Genomic DNA, 20553 nt, shown 5'->3' with positions numbered 1-20553 from the left:
CCTTTATCTGCTCCCCTAATAATAATATCTTCATCCTCTTATATTTTCTTTAAAAGGGCCTTTTCTTTTGAAGTGAGATTATCTCTCTTGATTTTATATTACACATATTCAGTAGATCTTCTTGCACCAGTTCAGCAAAGATAGGTATACAATTACCCTTTGATTGGGTAGGAAAAAAAAGTAGACACTGGTTTAAAATTTGTGTAATTATTAAACCTAATAACAGAGGCTTAAGAGGCATAAGAATAAGATCAACAAAAATGTAGGCTCTACCACTAATGATCCTAATCAAACTGTTAAGATTTTTAATTTATCTACAAGGAAACTGTCACCTAAAGAGAGTAATATTCTAAGTAAAGGATTAGCCTTTACCCCAACCAAAGGACCTAATTCATTTAACCTTTTCATTGACTTACATAAATATATTAGAAAATTAACTCTAAACAGACACTATCAGAAAACTAAAAAAGATAGAGTTGAGGTTTAGAGAATATAAAGGTAGATGGATTGGATGATAAGGATCTAGAAACCCTTATCAATCTAGAGCAATTATTTGTAGAGAACCAAACTGAGTCAGAGATTACAGATGATATGATGGAAAAGACAGAAGGTACAGATGCCTCTGTTATTAGCTTTAATAATTACACACATTTTAAACCCGTGTCTACTTTTTTTCCTACCCAATCAAAGGGTAATTGTATGTATACCTGTCTTTGCAAAACTGGTGCAAGAAGATCTACTGAATATGTGTAATAAATATAAAATCAAGAGAGATAATCTCACTAAAAAAGAAAAAGGCCATTTTAAAGAAAATAGAAGAGGATGAAGATATTATTATTAGGGGAGCAGATAAACGGGTTGGTATTATTATTCAAAATAGGGGAGATTACATTAAGGAAGCGAATAGATTACTAGGAGATACAAACACTTATCGACCACTAAAAGCTGACCCTTCTCCAATCTTTATAAAAGAATATATGAGTTTATTGGATTCAGCCAAATGTAATGGAATATTAAATGATCAAGAATTCAATTTCCTAGTTCAAAACCCCCCAAGAATATTAACTTTTTACCACCTTCCTAAGATACACAAAGATCTCCAAAACCCCCCAGGAAGACCCATTATTTTGGGCATAGGGTCCCTAACTACAAAACTGTTAGAATTTGTGGACCATTTTTTACAACTGCTGGTACCCAAACTAAAGTCATATATTAGAGACACCCCGGATGTGATCCAGAAAATGACAGGAATTGAATGGCAGGACAATTATAGATGTAAGCTCACTATATACCAATATACCACATGCAAAATATTGGCTTACACAACTAACAGACTTGGGAAAGATGAGAATAGAGTTTATTAAAGAATCAATCCAATTTATTCTTGAAAAAAAATATTTCTATTTTAATGAGAGTTTTTATTCACAAGTAGGTGGCACAGCTATGGGGACAAAATTTGCCCCCAGCTATGCCAACCTCTATTTGGGTCTCTGGTAAGAGACCTATATATGGAACAACAATCCTTTTCAGAAACATATCAAGACATTTTTTTTTTTATTTATAGATGATATTATATTGATTTGGGAAGGTGATGATCTGAACATTTTTAAGGAATTTTTAAACCATATTAATAAGAATGATTTCAACTTTACTGAAAAAAATAACTGCACTGAAATAGATTTTTTAGATCTTATTTTATACAGGGAGGAGAATCAAATAAAAACTAGACTGTATCGGAAACCGACAGACAGTAATAGTTACCTAGATGCTCAGAGTAGCCATCATCCGGCATGGATACATAACATTCAATACGGTCAGTTTCAGAGAATAAAAAGAAACTGTTCAAAAAAAGAAGATTATCTATGAGAATCGAAAATCCTTAAACAAAAACTATTGAATAAAGGTTATAATAAAGACAATTGGCTAGATTACGAGTTTTTGTCGGTAAGGCTGTGCGGTGCTAACAAGCAGTTTATGCTCACCGCTCACCTACAGACAACGCTGGTATTACATTTTTTTTTTTAAACCCGGCGTTAGCCGCCGAAAAGTGAGCGGAGAGCAAAATTTAGCTCCACATCTCACCTCAATACCAGCGCTGCTTACGGTAGCGGTGAGCTGGCTAAACGTGCTTGTGCACGATTTCCCCATAGGAATCAATGGTGCAGAGCTGGCTGAAAAAAAACCTAACACCTGCAAAAAAGCAGCGTTCAGCTCCTAATGCAGCCCCATTGATTCCTATGGGGAAAATACATTTATGTCTACCCCTAACACCCTAACATGAACCTCGAGTCTAAACACCCCTAATCTTACACGTATTAACCCCTAATCTGCCGTCCCCGACATCGCCGCCACCTAAATTATATTATTAACCCCTAATCTGCCACCCCCAATGTCGCTGCAACCTAACTACACCTATTAACCCCTAATCTGCCGCCCCCAACGTCGCCGCCACTGTAATAAAGTTATTAACCCCTAATCCTAAATCTAACCCTAACACCCCCGAACTTAAATATAATTTAAATAAATCTAAATAAAATTACTATCATTAACTAAATTATTGCTATTTAAATCTAAATACTTACCTATAAAATAAACCCTAAGATAGCTACAATATAACTAATAGTTACATTGTATCTAGCTTAGGGTTTATTTTTATTTTACAGGCAACTTTGTATTTATTTTAACTAGGTACAATAGTTATTAAATAGTTATTAACTATTTAATAGCTACCTAGCTAAAATAAATACAAATATACCTGTAAAATAAAACCTAACCTAAGTTACAATTACACCTAACACTACACTATAATTAAATTAATTCCCTACATTAACTACAATTAAATAAAATAAACTAAAGTACAAAAAAAAACCACACTAAATTACAGAAAATAATAAAATAATTACAAGTTTTTAAAACTAATTACACCTAATCTAACCCCCCTAATAAAATAAAAAGCCCCCCCAAAATAAAAAAGCCCTACCCTATACTAAATTACAAATAGCCCTTAAAAGGGCTTTTTGTGGGGCATTGCACCAAAGTAATCAGCTCTTTTACCTGTAAAAAATAAAACCCACCCACCACCCACACACCCAACCCTACTCTAAAACCCACCCAATCCCCCCTTAATTAAACCTAACACTAACCCCTTGAAGATCACCCTACCTTGAGAAGTCTTCACCCAACAGGGCCGAAGTCCTCTACGAAGCCGGGCGAAGTGGTCCTCCAGACGGGCAGAAGTCTTCATCCAAGCCGGGAAGAAGAGGTCCTCAAGACGGGCAGAAGTCTTCATCCAGGCGGCATCTTCTATCTTCATCCATCCGGCACGGAGCGGCTCCATCTTCAAGACATCCGACGCAGAGCATCCTCTTCAAACGACGTTCAACTGAAGAATGAAGGTTCCTTTAAATAACGTCATCCAAGATGGCGTCCCTTTAATTCCGATTGGCTTCTGCCCGTCTGGAGGACCACTTCGCCCGGCTTTGTAGCGGACTTCGGCCTGGTTGGGTGAAGACTTCTCAAGATAGGGTGATCTTCAAGGGGTTAGTGTTAGGCATTATTAAGGGGGTATTGGGTGGGTTTTAGAGTAGAGTTGGGTGTGTGGGTGGTGGGTTTTAATGTTGGGGGGTATTGTACTTTTTTTTACAGGTAAAAGAGCTGATTACTTTGGGGCAATGCCCCGCAAAAAGCCCTTTTAAGGGCTATTTGTAATTTAGTATAGGGTAGGGCTTTTTTTTTATTTTGGGGGGCTTTTTTATTTTATTAGAGGGATTAGATTAGGTGTAATTAGTTTAAAAATTTTATTATTTTCTGTAATTTAGTGTTTGTTTTTTTTGTACATTAGTTTATTTTATTTTATTGTATTTAATTGTAATGTAGGGAATTAATTTAATTATAGTGTAGTGTTAGGTGTAATTGTAACTTAGGTTAGGTTTTATTTTACAGGTATATTTGTATTTATTTTAGCTAAGTAGCTATTAATTAGTTAATAAAAATTTAATAACTATTGTACCTAGTTAAAATAAATACAAAGTTGCCTGTAAAATAAAAATAAACCCTAAGCTAAATACAATGTAACTATTAGTTATATTGTAGCTAGCTTAGGGTTTATTTTATAGGTAAGTATTTAGTTTTAAATAAAACTCTTAACTACTGACTTTCAAATGCGGTTCCAGTCTTGACAGGAGAGGCTGTACCGCTCACTTTTAGGAAGACTCGTAATACCGGCATTAGGAAAATCTCATTGAAAATATAGGATACGCAATTGATGTAGGTGGATTTGCAGTATGTTCGAGTCGCGCCAAAAAAGGACCTCTCAAAGCTGCTTTTTAACCCTAGCGCAAGACTCGTAATCTAGGCGAATTTTAGGAAAGCTTTCTTAAAAGTGGACAAAATGGACAGACAAAATCTCCTTACAACGAAGACACAGAAAAAAAGAATTAAAGAGAGAAAAATCATTCCATCAATGATTACCACCTATAACTAAAAAGCTAATGATATTAAAGTCATCCTGAATAGACACTGGCATGTATTAAGAAAAGATGATTTAGTAAAAGAAGTTACAGATAAAAGACCTCAACTTATTTTTAGGAAAGGAAGGAATTTAAAATCCATCCTAGCTCCAAGTAAACTTAAACGCAAAAATATAGATACTAAGGAGAAGTCTTGCATTTTGGTTAAATACAGGCACAAAAGGTTTCTTTAAATGTAACCTTCTAAATTGTGAATCCTGTAAACATCACTATAATAAGAATAGTCCGACTAGATCAATAACTTCAACTTCCAATGACAAAACATTTGAGGTTGAATCTCTAGTCAACTGCAAAACTGTTCATGTTATCTACATGTTAGAATGCGAATGCAAATTGCAATACATAGGCCGCACGATTAGATCATATAAGACTAGATTACTGGAACACATACGGAACATAGAAATAGGATTTAAGAAACATAGTATATCTAATCATTTTAGAACACACCACAATCAAGACCTGAGCAGCTTCAAAGGGATAATTTTGGAATATATTAAGGCAGCCCCCACAGGTATAGATAGGGAACTTCACCTGAGGAAAACAGAAACATTATGGATACATAAAATGGGCACTATGACCCAGAGAGGCCTTAAAGGGACAGTATACACTCATTTTCATATAACTGCATGTAATAGACACTTCTATAAAGAATAAGATGCACCGATACTGATATAAAAATCCAGTATAAAACTGTTTAAAAACTTATTTAGAAGCTCTCAGCTTAGCTCTGTTAAAAAAATAGTTGGAAAGCACACTGTGCAAGTGGGAAATAAGACACTCCCCCCCCTCTTCTTTTGCATATGAAAAGACCCTTTACACAAACAGGAGCAAGCTGGAATAGGTAGCTGACGGTATTCTCATAAAACTTTGGGGTTTGGTTAGGAGTCTGAAAATCAGAGCAATGTTATTGAAAAATAAGCAAAACATTTAAAAAACAAAACAAAAAACTTTATGGGCTATAAAAATAGTTTATCTGCAAAACATTTATGCAAAGAAAAAATGAGTGTAGAATGTCCCTTTAACATAGATATTGATTTGGCTGCATTTTTAATTTAGAGACATACCAACTCCGATTATAATTATTATCATTCATTGGAAATATGACATCAATTTCTAACTTGGGTCATCCATAAAAAATCAGCCCTCTATATCTAAAAAAATATGTTTATATATAATCCCCTTTTTTCCATAGAGTTTATGTCCCTGGATGCAACCCACTTGGCGATCCCCTTTGAACAGCCTGGTAAAAATTGACATATATAGCAATCTATTTTAAGGTGTTAGAATCTTTATTCTATCTTTAAAGGAAAGATTTTTTTAGAATGGTTAAAACTCTAAAGAGTATTATAAGGTTTTTGTATTTTTTTATATTTTAATCATCTTAGGGAATATCTTTTTAATAACTAATAAGAGGATCATTTTATGTATAGGTTTGAGCATTTTAATAAATTTCTTGAGTTTTAATTTAAGTATCTCTATGCAACAATAAGGGATGGTCACCATATTTAAATATGTTGGTTAAACTCTCTATGAGTATATGGTAGGGTTATTTATTACATCTTTAACTTGTCATTACTCTTCTAATATATATGTGTTGCTGCTTAATATAGAATATTCTCTGATCACATGTATTGATCTTAGATCATATATAGAATATATGTATATACATATAGATAAAAACTCATCACTTTCACTGTTCTTTGATTGCAGTTCTATTGCAAAAAGTGTATCACTGAGTACGATAGTAATATATACTAGTATTCATTGATTACATGTACTCAATTAAGATTATATTATTTATATACATAAATAAATACTTCTTACGTCACTATTTACAAATTTGAGATTGGAGTTCTATGTACAAATAAGTATAACACTACGCACGGCAGAAATGTATACTGATGACGAGATGGAACATTTGACCATTTTTTAGTCCAATTGGAGAGGGGGCGTGCCGCCGCTTACCCTGTTTATACGGACACACAGCTGACTCATTTTATTGATGTTACCCCTCTGAGGAAGAAGGAAGTATTGATTAGCCTTTGAAACGCGTTAGGGTTTTTATACAGCTACGGCTGGATTTGACACGGATACCACCGTGGAAGACACTACAAACTGAGGAATTTGTGGCCACGGTAACAACCTTGATTACAGTTTAGAGCTTGTTTAATACCTCATATTCTTTGAGGTTTTTAAATGTAATTGCACACTCTTTTATGTGTTATGTGTTTTAATAATTAAAATAACAGTATTACACTATTTTGGCTTTTTTCTCCTTTCCTTTACTCTCTGAGCATATCTTGCCCACAAAGGTGTTAAAAGTGGATACCAGCTAAAGTGGATATCGGAAATTTCTATAAAACTCCAGGAGGTGGACGTACATATCAGAAGTTTTTATTAACTCCAGGAGGTGGATGCATAGCATTGTGACAAGTCTATAAGGAAGGAAGTACACATTGGAGGTTTCTCTCCCCCCACAGATGCGGCATACCTCATTAGATTGAGGTTATTTCTGGTAAGGGGAATACCTGCCTATATGTTTCAAAACCTTTTGGGATAGACAACAAATGTATATATTTATTGTACTGTGAACTATATATTCCCTGTATTTAGCATTAGAGTGTTATCGCTGTTTTCTCCTTGGTTTGAAAAATATTTCTTTGCTACAGATATCAATTGAGGTGCCCTCCTCTTTTTATATGTGGTGTACCAAATAGCAGCTACTTCTCTTTCCCTAACCAGCGCATATTGTGCAGTGTGGCTTGTTTCTAGAGTGAATTCACTTAGGGGTTTGCTCTGGTTACATTCTACTTGTTGTTATACACACACACACATATATATATATATATATATGTATTTATATATATATATATATATATATATATATATATATATATATATATATATATATATGGAGAGCGAGGGGTTTAGAGAAAAGCGCCTCTATATGAATCTATTCCCACATTCCCTGTATAGGTAATTATACAAACAAAGTTGTTTAGTGTAAAGGGAATTTGTGCTGTATAAAATTCCAATTAATAATACAATGTTATATTATATTAATAACTATATTATATTAGTAAGCCACTTACAAGAGGCGGCAACTTACCTCATACGATTGAGGTTTGTTCTAGTAAGTGCAATACCTACTGGATAGAGTGTATTAAGCTTTATTGCATGTGCAGCATCTACTCTTTCATATTTAATTTGGAGCTGGACTACCTTGTTATTGTTATTGTGATTTATATGAAACATATGTATAACATATATAATTGAGTGTACCAACCACAACTAGTTATTAATATAATATAACATTGTATTATTAATTGGAATTTTATACAGCACAAATTCCCTTTACACTAAACAACTTTGTTTGTATAATTACCTATACAGGGAATGTGGGAATAGATTCATATAGAGGCGCTTTTCTCTAAACCCCTCGCTCTCCATTTCTACCACTGGAGGGATATCCCAGGACATCCCCCTTTTCTTTGAGATATACGGCTGCCACTACAGAATCCCCTACCTACTCTGCAACCTAAATCACTCCCTGCGCTAACTAGGTTTTGTAGGGATTCACTCCCCACAATATACCCCCCTCTTTGTCCACATTCACTTACATAACACCATATGGTTTATGTTTAGTACAAGTTAGCAGCATTACAGTGTACTTAAGTCACGCAGAGTGGTAAACATTCCTATACTGATATTAGATCTTAGACTTTTTCATATATATATATATATATATATATATATATATATATACGTATTTTCCACCATATATTATTAATCCATGATGGATAATACCAACACCTCTGTAGATTTAGAATATGGGGCTTATTTTGACCCAACTTCAAGACAGAGAAACATCTCTATAAACATAGAAGATTTAACTTTAGAAAGCAATCTGACAATGACAGACCCCAAAAAATTGTTTGAAAAACTAGAGAAACTAAGCAAAAAACAACTTTTAAATTGGTACGATTTCTAGTAATAATCTAGAAAGATATGTGAAATATAATATCATACCACAAGGACTTAGACTAGAAAAAAACTCCAATTTTTGAAGACACAGAGATAGAATTACTCTCCGAATGGGAGACAGCATTAGAGGACTGTTCAATGATTCTAATTAAAATCTTGAATTAATATAGGAACAAAAAGGTAAGAACTTTCACAGACCAAATTACAGATATAAGAAAGGAACTTAACATGTTTAAAGGAGACGTGTACTACAGGGAACTAGATACAGAAAATAGAAATAAAATCAAAAGATTTGAAAACCAAGTGGAGAATAAAAAGAAAGATAAATTTAGAAGAGATTACCAACTCATGAAAGCAAATAAAGTAGAGAATGATCTAATTTCACAACAAATGGGTTTACCATTAATTGACAATACAACACCAGGGATTATAGAAAATCAACAAACAAATTCCAAAGATGATCCCTTTGAGGACATATATTCACCACATTATTCTACCAATAACGAATATAGAACCTTCTTTAACAATAAAGCACAAATTAATACACACTACAATAGTCACAATAGAAAGCTTAAAGAACACACTTCTGTCAATAAAGAACCCTTATATATACCACCCAGGAATTATCACAATAGAAACAACAACCACAGACGTAATTACACACATAGGGACAATTATAACACCAACCACTATCACGCAAACAATAATACATTTCACCAGTCACGTTTTTTAGACCACCGCAAACAAATATCCCCCAGACCACATCATTCTTACCGATATCATTACAACCCCAGACCACAACAGAACAAGACTTAATTTCACCTACAACAGAACCCAAATCAACATCCGAATCACCAATTACAGAAAGACCCCCAGTTACAGATAGAAACCCCACCAACCCCATTCTGGAGGCAAAAAACAAACCCCCAAAAAAGAGGAAGGGGAGAAGAAGAAGGGGCTGCAGAGCAGGACGAGTGGTCCAACTCAAAAAAACAAAAAGGGTCAAGATCAACAAAAATGTAGTAGAAGAAGAAAACTGTATAAAATATTTAATCTTTCTACAAAAACACTGACAAAAATTGAAAATGATGTACTTTTAAAAGGACTTAGCTTTGCACCCAAAAAAGGACCAAATGCCTTTGAATTATTCATTGATACACATAAGTTTATGAGGAAACTCACCCTACATAGACACTTCGAGAAAATAAAAAGAGATCGAATTAAAAATATGGAGAACATAAACGTAAAAAATTTAGACGATCAGGATTTAGAAACTAATTAATTTAGAAGAACTCTTCCTAGAAGGAGAAAGGGTAGGAGCACAACAAGAATATACAATAAAAGACTCCAATATAGTCAAATTCAGGCCCCACACCAGTTTTAAACCCCCATCCACGTTCTTCCCTACTCAATCTAAAGGCTATCATATCCCTGTATTTTCTCAGCTAGTACAGGATGACTTAAACAAAATGTGTAATCAACATAAGATTAAATATGATAATTTAACCAAAAAAGAAAGAAACATTTTAAATCAACTTAAAAACAACACTGAAATCATAATTAGGGAAGCGGACAAAGGAGGTAGTATTGTCATACAGGACAGAGAAACATACATTAAGGAAGCAGAAAGACTACTTAGGGATGAAGAAACTTACAAAAAGATACAAAATGACCCCACATCAATTTTTCTAAGAATCTATAATAGTCATTTAGACACAGCAAAAACTGAAGGTGTACTCAATGATCAAGAGATGAAATTTCTAACCCAAGAAACACCTAAAACAGCCACCTTCTATCACCTGCCAAAGATCCATAAAGATCAGTAAAACCCACCTGGCAGACCAATAATTTCAGGAATAGGTTCTTTAACAACAAAACTTTCTGAATATGTAGACTCATACCTACAACCTTTGGTTCCAACTTTAAAAGCATACATCAGGGATACACCACATATTATAGAGCAACTGAGTAAAGTGGAATGGAAGAACAATTACAAATGGCTCACATTAGACGTAAGCGCCCTATACACAAACATACCCCATAACAAAGGGATAGAGGCGATAAAATACTGGTTAAATAAAATAACAGATTTAGATGAAAAGAAGAAAGAATTTATCAAAGAATCAATTAAATTCATTCTTGAAAGAAATTATTTCAAATTTAATGAGGAATACTATGTACAGATTGGCGGGACAGCGATGGGGACTAAATTTGCCCCAAGCTACGCCAATCTGTACATGGGTCTCTGGGAGGAGACGTTTATTTGGAACAATAATCCATACATTTCAAAAATAGTGACATGGGCCCGCTTCATAGATGACATCATTGTCATATGGAGTGGGGACGACATGGAACTAAAAGAATTTGTGACATACATTAATCATAATGATTTTAACCTCACATTTACAGACAAAAGCAACAGAGAGAAGATAGAATTTCTTGATTTAATTTTATTCTCAGAAAACAACATAATCCTAAGTAAACTATACAAGAAACCAACAGACAGCAATGGCTATCTTAATGCCAAGAGTGGTCACCATCCCAAATGGATTAACAATATACCATTTGGACAGTATCAGAGATTGAAAAGAAATTGCTCAAAAAATAGTGATTTCAAGGAAGAATCTATTAGCCTCACAGCAAAACTTTTACATAAAGGTTATAAAGAGAAAGATCTAATAGCAGCATACACCAAAGTGGAAAAGATGGATAGGAATAAAATGTTATGTAACAACAAGAATACAAGTAACAAAAACTTTAACCCAGGAGTTACTTTTATAACCACGTACAATACTGGGGCAAGAGAAATAGAAAAGATCCTCAAAAGACACTGGCATGTATTAATGAAGGATCCTTTAATAAAGGAAATTGGAATAACATGTCCACGTATAATATACAGAAAAAACAAAAACATAAAATCTATTATAGCACCCAGTAAGCTGAAGAAAAAAGAAAAAGAAAAAACTAACAATTGGCTGGGAACTAAGAGTATTGGTTTTTTCAAATGCAACAGACTTAACTGTGCAGCATGCTCACATCATTACAGCGGTAACAAACCAACTAAACAAATAGTGTAAACCGCCACTAAAAAAACACACAACCTGACTACACTGACTAACTGCAGGACTGATTATGTAGTATACTTATTAGAATGCAGCTGCAATCTACAATACATAGGAAGAACTACACGACCATACAAAAAAAAGATTGTTAGAACATATCAGGAACATTGAGGGAGGGGAAAAGAACCATAGTGTATCACTGCATTTTAAAAACTTCCATGATAAGGACCCTACCAGCTTGAAAGGTACCGTTTTAGAACACATTAAGAAGGTACCAGAGGGAATAAACAGAGAACTCTTTTTGAGAAAAAGAGAGACCTTCTTGATCCATCAATTTGGAACTATGAGTCCAGGGGGTCTAAACAAGGACATTGATCTTGCAGCTTTTCTTGAATAGAAGAAATCCTATAAATACCCTTCAACAATCACTCAAATTATCAGAATCATATTTAAATCAATACCTTGAATATGGTTCAATGAAGCACTTATACATATGAATATGAAACATCACCTATTAACCATATTGAAATACATGATAAAAATATAAAACAACATAAGTAATTTACTTTTCTTTCAACCTAACGTCGCCGTTTGGCCTTCGTAGATAATTTACAATATTTCTTCATATATATGCATATATACTCCACTTAAAATATGCAATTCTAACTAATGTCTAATCCCTAAGGGACATATTTTTAATAGACATTACTTTCTGGGTAACACCAAATAATATGTGTTCACACACTGATCACATCTGGGATCCCAATAACAAACCAAGGATTCCTGTTTTATACAAAAAGAATATATTGTGTGAACAAAACCATAAACACCAAACAGTTAGTTTATTTGGGTCACTAGAATAGAAACAAATTAATAAATATATTTGTTCATTTTATAGCTATATAATATTTCAACAGGACGAAATTTATAATATGATTTCTTCTTTGAGCATGAACAGAAATGCTTTTTGTATTTTTAATGTGTGTACTTTTTAACTGTTTTAACCAAAAGAAAAGCCACCCAGCTGTTTATACAGATTGAAAACAATATAGCACCGAAAAAATTATTGGTTTTGCCAAATTTTAACTTAAACTACCTTCCATATCTGAAATTAAAAAATTAATAAATTACAGCACGACCGCATCAATACAGCACGTTCCAAAAGAAACATAATAATATACCCCTCAAGTACTGTATTGATGCAAGACTGTTTACTTGTCACCATGGTAACGACGTTAACTGAAAAAACCTAAATCTACGAGTTACGTCACAAAATATACGTTAACGTTAGTTTACTCTGCCCACAATTTCCAGCCAATCATAGAACACGTCGATAACGTAACTAGACACAAACAGGAAAAGATTAGTAACAGACACTAACTCTAACCAATGATATCACGGTATCTGTCATGAGGGGCGTGCCGCCGCCCGGCTTTTATGACAGCAAGTATAGACCCAGATTATTCACCCTCTGAGGAAGAAGCACAATAAGAGGCTTTGAAACGCGTAAGGGATTTTTCACTACAAGACTTTGTTTGTTTGTTTGTTTGTTTCGGGAGTCAATTTTGACTTCATTATTTCACCGTCTTGACTTTGCATATATTATTGTTTTTATCACGTTGTATTACCTGACTGTATATACATATTTTAAAACGGACACCACTGGACCTGTGGTTTAACACATCTTTGTGAGATATTTTCCGTGAAACTAAAAGGAAAAACACTCGCACACCAGATCCTTTAAGGGGAACAACACAGGCTAACACTGAGTGTCTTTTACATACCTCATATGTTTGAGGATTGAACATGTGAGTGGTCACTTGTCTTTTTATATTACTTTTTATCTAAATAAAAACGATTTTACGCTATGTTTTTCTCTTCTGCCTTTATTTCCATATAAATACTGCGGGGAAATTGGAGAAATTCCATTACCAGCATACGGAACCCATACTCTAAGAGGAGAAGGCAAGGAACACATAATCCATACTCTGAGAGGAGAAGGCAAAGACACAGAACACAGAATCCATACTCTGAAAGGAGGAGGAAAACATACAGAATCCATACTCAAATAGGAGAAGGCAAGACTCAGACGGTCATATATCTACCCACACTACTGGAATCCTGAAGTTTTTCACTTACAAGAGGCGGCAACTTACCTCATACGATTGAGGTTTGTTCTAGTAAGTGCAATACCTACTGGATAGAGTGTATTAAGCTTTATTGCATTTGCAGCATCTACTCTTTCATATTTAATTTGGAGCTGGACTACCTTGTTATTGCTATTGTGATTTATATGAAACATATGTATAACATATATAATTGAGTGTACCAACCACAACTAGTTATTAATATAATATAACATTGTATTATTAATTGGAATTTTATACAGCACAAATTCCCTTTACACTAAACAACTTTGTTTGTATAATTACCTATACAGGGAATGTGGGAATAGATTCATATTGAGGCGCTTTTCTCTAAACCCCTCGCTCTCCATTTCTACCACTGGAGGGATATCCCAGGACATCCCCCCTTTCTTTGAGATATACGGCTGCCACTACAGAATCCCCTACCTACTCTGCAACCTAAATCACTCCCTGCGCTAACTAGGTTTTGTAGGGATTCACTCCCCACAATATACCCCCCTCTTTGTCTATATATATATATATATATATATATATATATATATATATATATATATACAGTATATATAAAATTTGGGTGTTTTTTTTTTAGATTAAGGCTTTTTTTTGTTTTTTAATGGGCACTAAAGAGCTGATTGCCCATACAAATGCCTCTTTAGGGGCACTGGGTAGCTTAGGTTTTTTGAGAGTTGGGTCTTTTTTATTTTTGGGGTTTGGGTGGGTGGGTGATTGTACTGTTAGGGGGTTATTAGTATTTTTTTAATGTAAAAGAGCTGTTAAACTTAGGGCAATGCCCTACAAAAGCCCTTTTAAGGGCTATTGGTAGTTTAGTGTTTTTATTTTGGGGTGGCATTTTTCTTTTTATAGTGGGTATAAGATTAGTCTTAATTTTTTTATTTTGAATAATTTCGTTTATTATTTTTGTAATCTTTGATTTTTTTTATTTTTCGTAATTTTAGACTTAGTTATTTTTCGTAATGTTAGGTTTTTGTTTTTTTAGTAGCGTTTAGGATTTCTTAATTTTGTAATTTAGGTTTTTTATTTTTGGTATATTTTGTTTTTTAAAAATAGTAATGTTAGGTAATTTTATAGTTTATGCTTAGTTTTTTTAATATTTCACAGGTAAGTTTTTATTTATTTTAAGGTAGTTAAATTGTAACTTTAAAGTTAGCAGGTGTTAGGTTTAAGGGTTAATAGTTTAATTTTAGGTAGTCGCGATGTGGTTGTTTTTGGCAGTTTAGGGTTTAATAAGTTCAGTTGAGTATTTGCAATGTGGTTGTTTGGGTGGGTTTAGGGGTTGATAGGTTTAGTTTAGTATTTGCGAGGCAGGGGGTTGTGGATTAGGGGTTAATAGTATTTTTTGGGTGTTAGCAAATGCGGGTGCGTGGGGGTGGATTATGGGGTTAATAGGTTTATTTAGTGTTGACAATGTCGGGGGTGGGCAGATTAGGGGTTTATAGGTTTATTAGAGTATTTGCGATGCGGGGGGATGACCGTTTAGGGGTTAATAGGGTAGTTTAAGGTTTTTAGTGTACTTTGTAACATTTTTGGTATGAGTTTATGAAACATTTTCATTTTGCAAAATCCAAAACTACAGGTCATTGATTGCGGAATGGATTGTGGCGGTATTAAGCTATAACGCTGGCGAATGGCCAGACCACACAACCTGTAATACAGATGAGCTGAATATTCCACACTTAAGGCCACTTTTTGAGTGCACAATGGGATCGTTGCGGTATATGCTAAAACACTAGCTGTATAGCCGTACAGTCCGTGATTGTAAATATGGATGAGCTGACTATTTCAATTTTCAACGGTAATAGCCGTAGCCACACAACTTGTAATCTAGGTCAATGTGAATTATAAAAGAAAAAATTTGGGATATCATGTCTCCTTTTAAATGGATGGTTTAGGCAATTTGTTACATTTTGTGGCATATAATATAGATATATATTGTTTTTTTTAATTTATTTATTTGATTTAATTTTCAGCCAGATAAATATTGTGTTTAATGTTGCAGAATTTGCCATGACAGTGACATTTGTTTAAGGTGCTTAAACCTTGTAACACTTTGTTATCAGTTTTGATAAACATTTGCTTTACAGTTGCAAGGCGTTCATTCCCCTCCCCACTGTATGGTAAAAACGAAGACTAAATAACCTCTCCAGCTGCTGGTGCAGACTTTCTGGAGTTCAGTGAGGATAAAATGAAATTTTGCTAAAGGACAAAGGAGGGCAGTGTGTGTGTGCTGGAAACTTTCTTGCTGGCTGTATGTTTTCGAGCAGTTTACTAGTATCTGCAAACACCTTGTGTAGCCAAGGTGCAGTCAGTCGTTTTACTCTATAAAATGCTGATTATGAAAATATTTATGAGCCACAGCTATCCCTATTGCTGAGATGTATTTGTGTAATGAGCCAAGAATATGTTTTGCAATTAGGGTGAAGACATATTTCTTTATTTTCCAAGCATATTCATTTTATTGACTATAACACAATCTAATTGTAATGTTAAAGGGACAGTTAAAACCTTGAGATTGTTATATAAAATGTTTAGTTTGTGCTTAATGAAAGCTACTTTAAAATATATTTTCATGATCAATTTTGCCCCCTTTTCCTGTAATTGATATCTGTAGTTTCTAATTCTCAGAACTGGAAATATACCTGCTGACTTCTGAAGGCTAATCCTGCTACACATATGTCCCTAATTGACTAACAATTTCTAAACAATGTTACGTTATACTAACTTTATGACATTAGACAATCCTGGTTGTCTGTGGACTAAAGCCTAAGGATTGGCTACTTCAAATAAGGCTACATTGTGTGTGGAGTTTGGCTAATGAAGAATAACTGCAGTAAAAACAATGTTAATTTGTTTTACAAATTTTAAAATTTGGCTGATATGTTTCAGTGTTTATTTGTATTAAATTTAATAAATATGTTAATCATTTGGAGAGGTTTACAAAATGACAAATTGCTGGCACTGTGTGCTATCTTAGTGAAGAAACCGAATAGAGAAATCAATAATGTGATACCCCTATGAAGTGCTGCCTCTCCCTATATACTGATATACCTAATAAACAGAAGAAAAGATAGACAGTGGAGAAAAAGGGAGTTTAGGGTGTATTTGGAGAGCACAGAAGTGGGAAGGCTTCATCCCATAGAATTACCACTTAAATTTTGCAGAGGCCAATATATCACCTGATGTAAACAACTAATATCATTTTGTAAAACGAATCGGCTAATGTTTGCTTTGAATACATCATCATTTATTATTTATTGTTTAATGTCTCTTTTGTGTTTACAAATGGATTTGTTATCTAGCCCTAAGTTTTCAGATTGCATATTCAGAAGCTACCTGCAGCTAAGGGGTATATTTATCAAAGGACAAATACCATATTGGTTGGTAGATTGCTAGGTGTCCAGTATTGATAGGACAGTCCATTTTTTCATCTGGCTGCCCAATAGAGTTAGTAGTAAAAAAGGACATTTAAATGTATTTTTATTTAGGTTTACTGTAATGCTGTCTAAGGCCCCGATATTCAAAACATTGCCAGGCTGGCGTAGAAAATGGCTCATGGACCTTCGCCACCATTGCCACTGATCGCTCTGGGGACATTTTAAAGAAAATGGGTGTGCCCGGGCAGTGCCTGCTAGCGACGATGACTCTTCCATAGAAGTCAATGGTAGCTTGACGTCACCACCGGCATTGCTGACATTGTTTGCTCATCAGCATTTTGCTGCGGCCGTGGGGGCTCTATTTGAAGTGGGCCTACACAGCGCAGACAGTGATGTCACTAAAACTAAAAGTAGTTTGCATGTAGGCACACTCCAAATATTGCCGGGTGACCTAAATTGCACTACACCTATGCTAAATACCTCAGACAACGTAAGTAGCTGGCAAGTCAAACATAGCCGCTACCCTCCTCGCAACCTGCACTTCGCTGATTCGAACATATTGCTGTGGGTTGATAAATCTGAATCAAAGTGCAGCCTACTCCCCCTAGCACGCCACACTAACTCCCCCTACGTACGTCACATCTAAGCTACACCCCCCCTCTCTGTTTCGCTACCTCCCACTGACCACCTACATACTCCTCCTGCACCGCCTTGTTAACTCCCCCTGACCAGTGTACACCTATGCTAAGCCTAACCTTCAAAACCCTGGAACGTCCAACTAAGTTCCTAATACTACTTACACTTACGTAATGTTTAAACTACACTCGCCTGGAAAGCCAAAGCTAACTCCACATACTGCCTACTGTCTGCAAACTACCTGACTATAATAAGGTATCCAAAATAGCAAAAAAAAAACATTATAACTGTAGGAGCTATGTCACTAAAATTATAAAAAAAATGTTTAAATAATGTGTCGTGGAGGTGCTTTAGCCGGGCTCCTGGAACTGAGCATCGGACTGGAATTGAGCCCCGATCTGGTGCATTTAAAAGGGGTGCCGATCGAGCAAAGTGCAAAGGATCAAGTCGCCTTTTTAGTATGTTGTCGGCAGTTGGATGAGGCCACTGGGGATACCACTTTTATTGGAGGTGCTACCTTCTGGGAGTAATGGGGGACACTTCAATTCCAGTCTGGAATTGAGCCCCGGTCTGGCGCATCTTGAAGTGTTCCTAATTCCTCCTAGAAGGTAGCACCCCCAAACAAGTGGTATCCCCAGGTGCCTCATACTAAAAGGGTGACTTGATCCTTGCACCTTTCTGGATGGGCACCCCTTTAAAAAAGTGCTGGACTGGGGCTTAATTTTGGTTCTTCGCTCAGTTCCCGGAGTCCCGCAAGGCTGGCGAGGTTTTGCCAGTCTTCTGGCATTTACCACATCTCCTTAACAAAATATGCATTGCCATGTACAATAAAGATTCTTTAAAGTATTGTATATATCTTAAAGGGATAGTAAACTCCAAATTAAACTTTCATGATTCAGATAGGGCATGTCATCTGAATTTGCTTTGTTCTCTTGTTATTCTTAGTTGAATGCTAAACCTAGGTAGGCTCATATGCTAATTTCTAACCCCTTGAAGGCAGTCTCTCAGCTGAATGCATTTGACAGTTTTTCAAAGCTAGAGGGCATTAGTTCATATGTTTCATATAGATAACATTGTGCTCACGCATGTGAAGTTATTTAAGAGTCAGCACTAATTCCCTGAAATGCGAGTCTGTCAAAAGATCTGAGATAAGGAAGCAGTCAGAGTTTAAAAGTATATTTCTATAACTGTGTTGGTTATGGAAAACTGGGAAATGTTAAATGACATTTAAGCAATAGCATTTTTAGATTTTACTATACTTTAAAAGGGATTTATTGTTGCTTGCTGTGATTATTATTTCAAACATAAATATCTATTTGAAAATAAATGTTAATGTTCAAAATAAAAGAAAGCAACATTAACTGTTAAATACATTTTAATCTATCTATTATCTATCTATCTACAATACTTTAAACAATATGCATTCTACATGACTATGCATATCACTTAAACATTGATTATGTGTAATTATATATAATCAATGCTACACTATTAACCCTTAAACTGTCATAACCTAATACTAACTGTAGAATCTAAGGCCCCTACATATATTTATCCAATATTTAAAATGGTGCATTGTTATGTAGAATGCATATTATTTTAATTTATGCATATAAATTAATAAATTAAATAAATAAATGCTTGTTGTGTTTATTATTTGTTATTTTAGACTGTATTATTAAAATTATAGTACATAACTGCATGCCTGTTATGTAATAGTATAATCTAATGCTACTGACAACTATACAATAAATATATATTAACATATATATCTATGTTATCACTAATAAACTAAACAAGACAATATAAATACATTTTTATTTATATCCAATGCTTAAAATAAAATATAATATACATGACTATTTTAAATATTGAATATTAATGCAAGGTTAGACTACATTTTATATATATATATATATGTGTGTGTGTGTGTGTATATATATATATATATATATATATATATATATATATATATATATATATATATAATGATTACAATAATATGCTTGGTCAAGTATAATGCATATTATTTTAATTATTGGATATAAATTAAAATGAAATGTAGATATTCTTGCTTGTTGTGTTTGCTATTCCAAATGTAAATAAATATTTATGTTATAAAAGACAGTTGCATTCTGATAATATTACATAACTGCATGCCTGTTATGTAATAATACAAATGTAATACAAATTACTTTTGTAACATAAATATACATTTTTACAAAATATATTTTTATGTTTACAATAATAAACAATACAAGAAAAAATAAATATATTTTAATTTAAATACAATACTTAAAATAATATGCATCATACATGAGAATGCATACTATTTTAAACATTGTAGATAAATGCTAAAATACACTATTAACTCCTAAGCTGCCCTAACCTAATCACCTAACCACCCCCCATATAGGTATGAGGTGTGGTTAGGTGATTAAAGCCTACTAAATTCTAACCAACACTAATCACCTAACCACCCCCATACCTATATGGGGAGTGGTTAGTTGATCACGCCCTAAACCGCCACCTTTCAACGCAAACTACAACTACACTACCTAACACCTAATCCCCCCCTAAACTAAAGCACCCTAAATTACAGAAAAATAAAAGTATTAGCTGGCTAAGGATGACTTGAAGGCAATATATAAGGCTAACAGGGTATCACACAAGTTGGCAAGGATGTTGGCATTTTTATTTGTCAAGCCTCTGGCAGTGTCAGGATCCCATAAAGGTCATGCATAAACTGCAGGACGGGGACGCTGCTGGTGACTTCCCTCACTTAGGGCTAGATTAATAGTTG

At 34.3% G+C, this 20553-nt stretch overlaps 1 protein-coding gene across 2 annotated transcripts in view; it reads left to right on the top strand.

The window, feature by feature from the left end:
• Nucleotides 1-20553, top strand: part of SLC26A2 (solute carrier family 26 member 2) — a 209117-nt gene that overhangs the window by 81348 nt on the left and 107216 nt on the right. Inside the window, exon 1 of one of the 2 annotated variants that reach the window (XM_053717089.1) lies at nucleotides 12334-13755. The exons of the other annotated variant lie outside the window; for it this stretch is intronic. The gene's annotated coding sequence lies outside the window, so the exon portion shown is untranslated. Of the gene's footprint in view, nucleotides 1-12333; nucleotides 13756-20553 lie in introns of those variants that run through there. 2 annotated transcript variants of the gene reach the window in all.

This window comes from Bombina bombina, chromosome 6 (genome assembly GCF_027579735.1).
Source record: "Bombina bombina isolate aBomBom1 chromosome 6, aBomBom1.pri, whole genome shotgun sequence".
NCBI classification, from domain to species: Eukaryota; Metazoa; Chordata; class Amphibia; order Anura; family Bombinatoridae; genus Bombina; species Bombina bombina.
The sequence above is the reverse complement of the archived record's forward strand: the minus strand, read 5'-3'. Positions and strand labels throughout refer to the sequence as shown.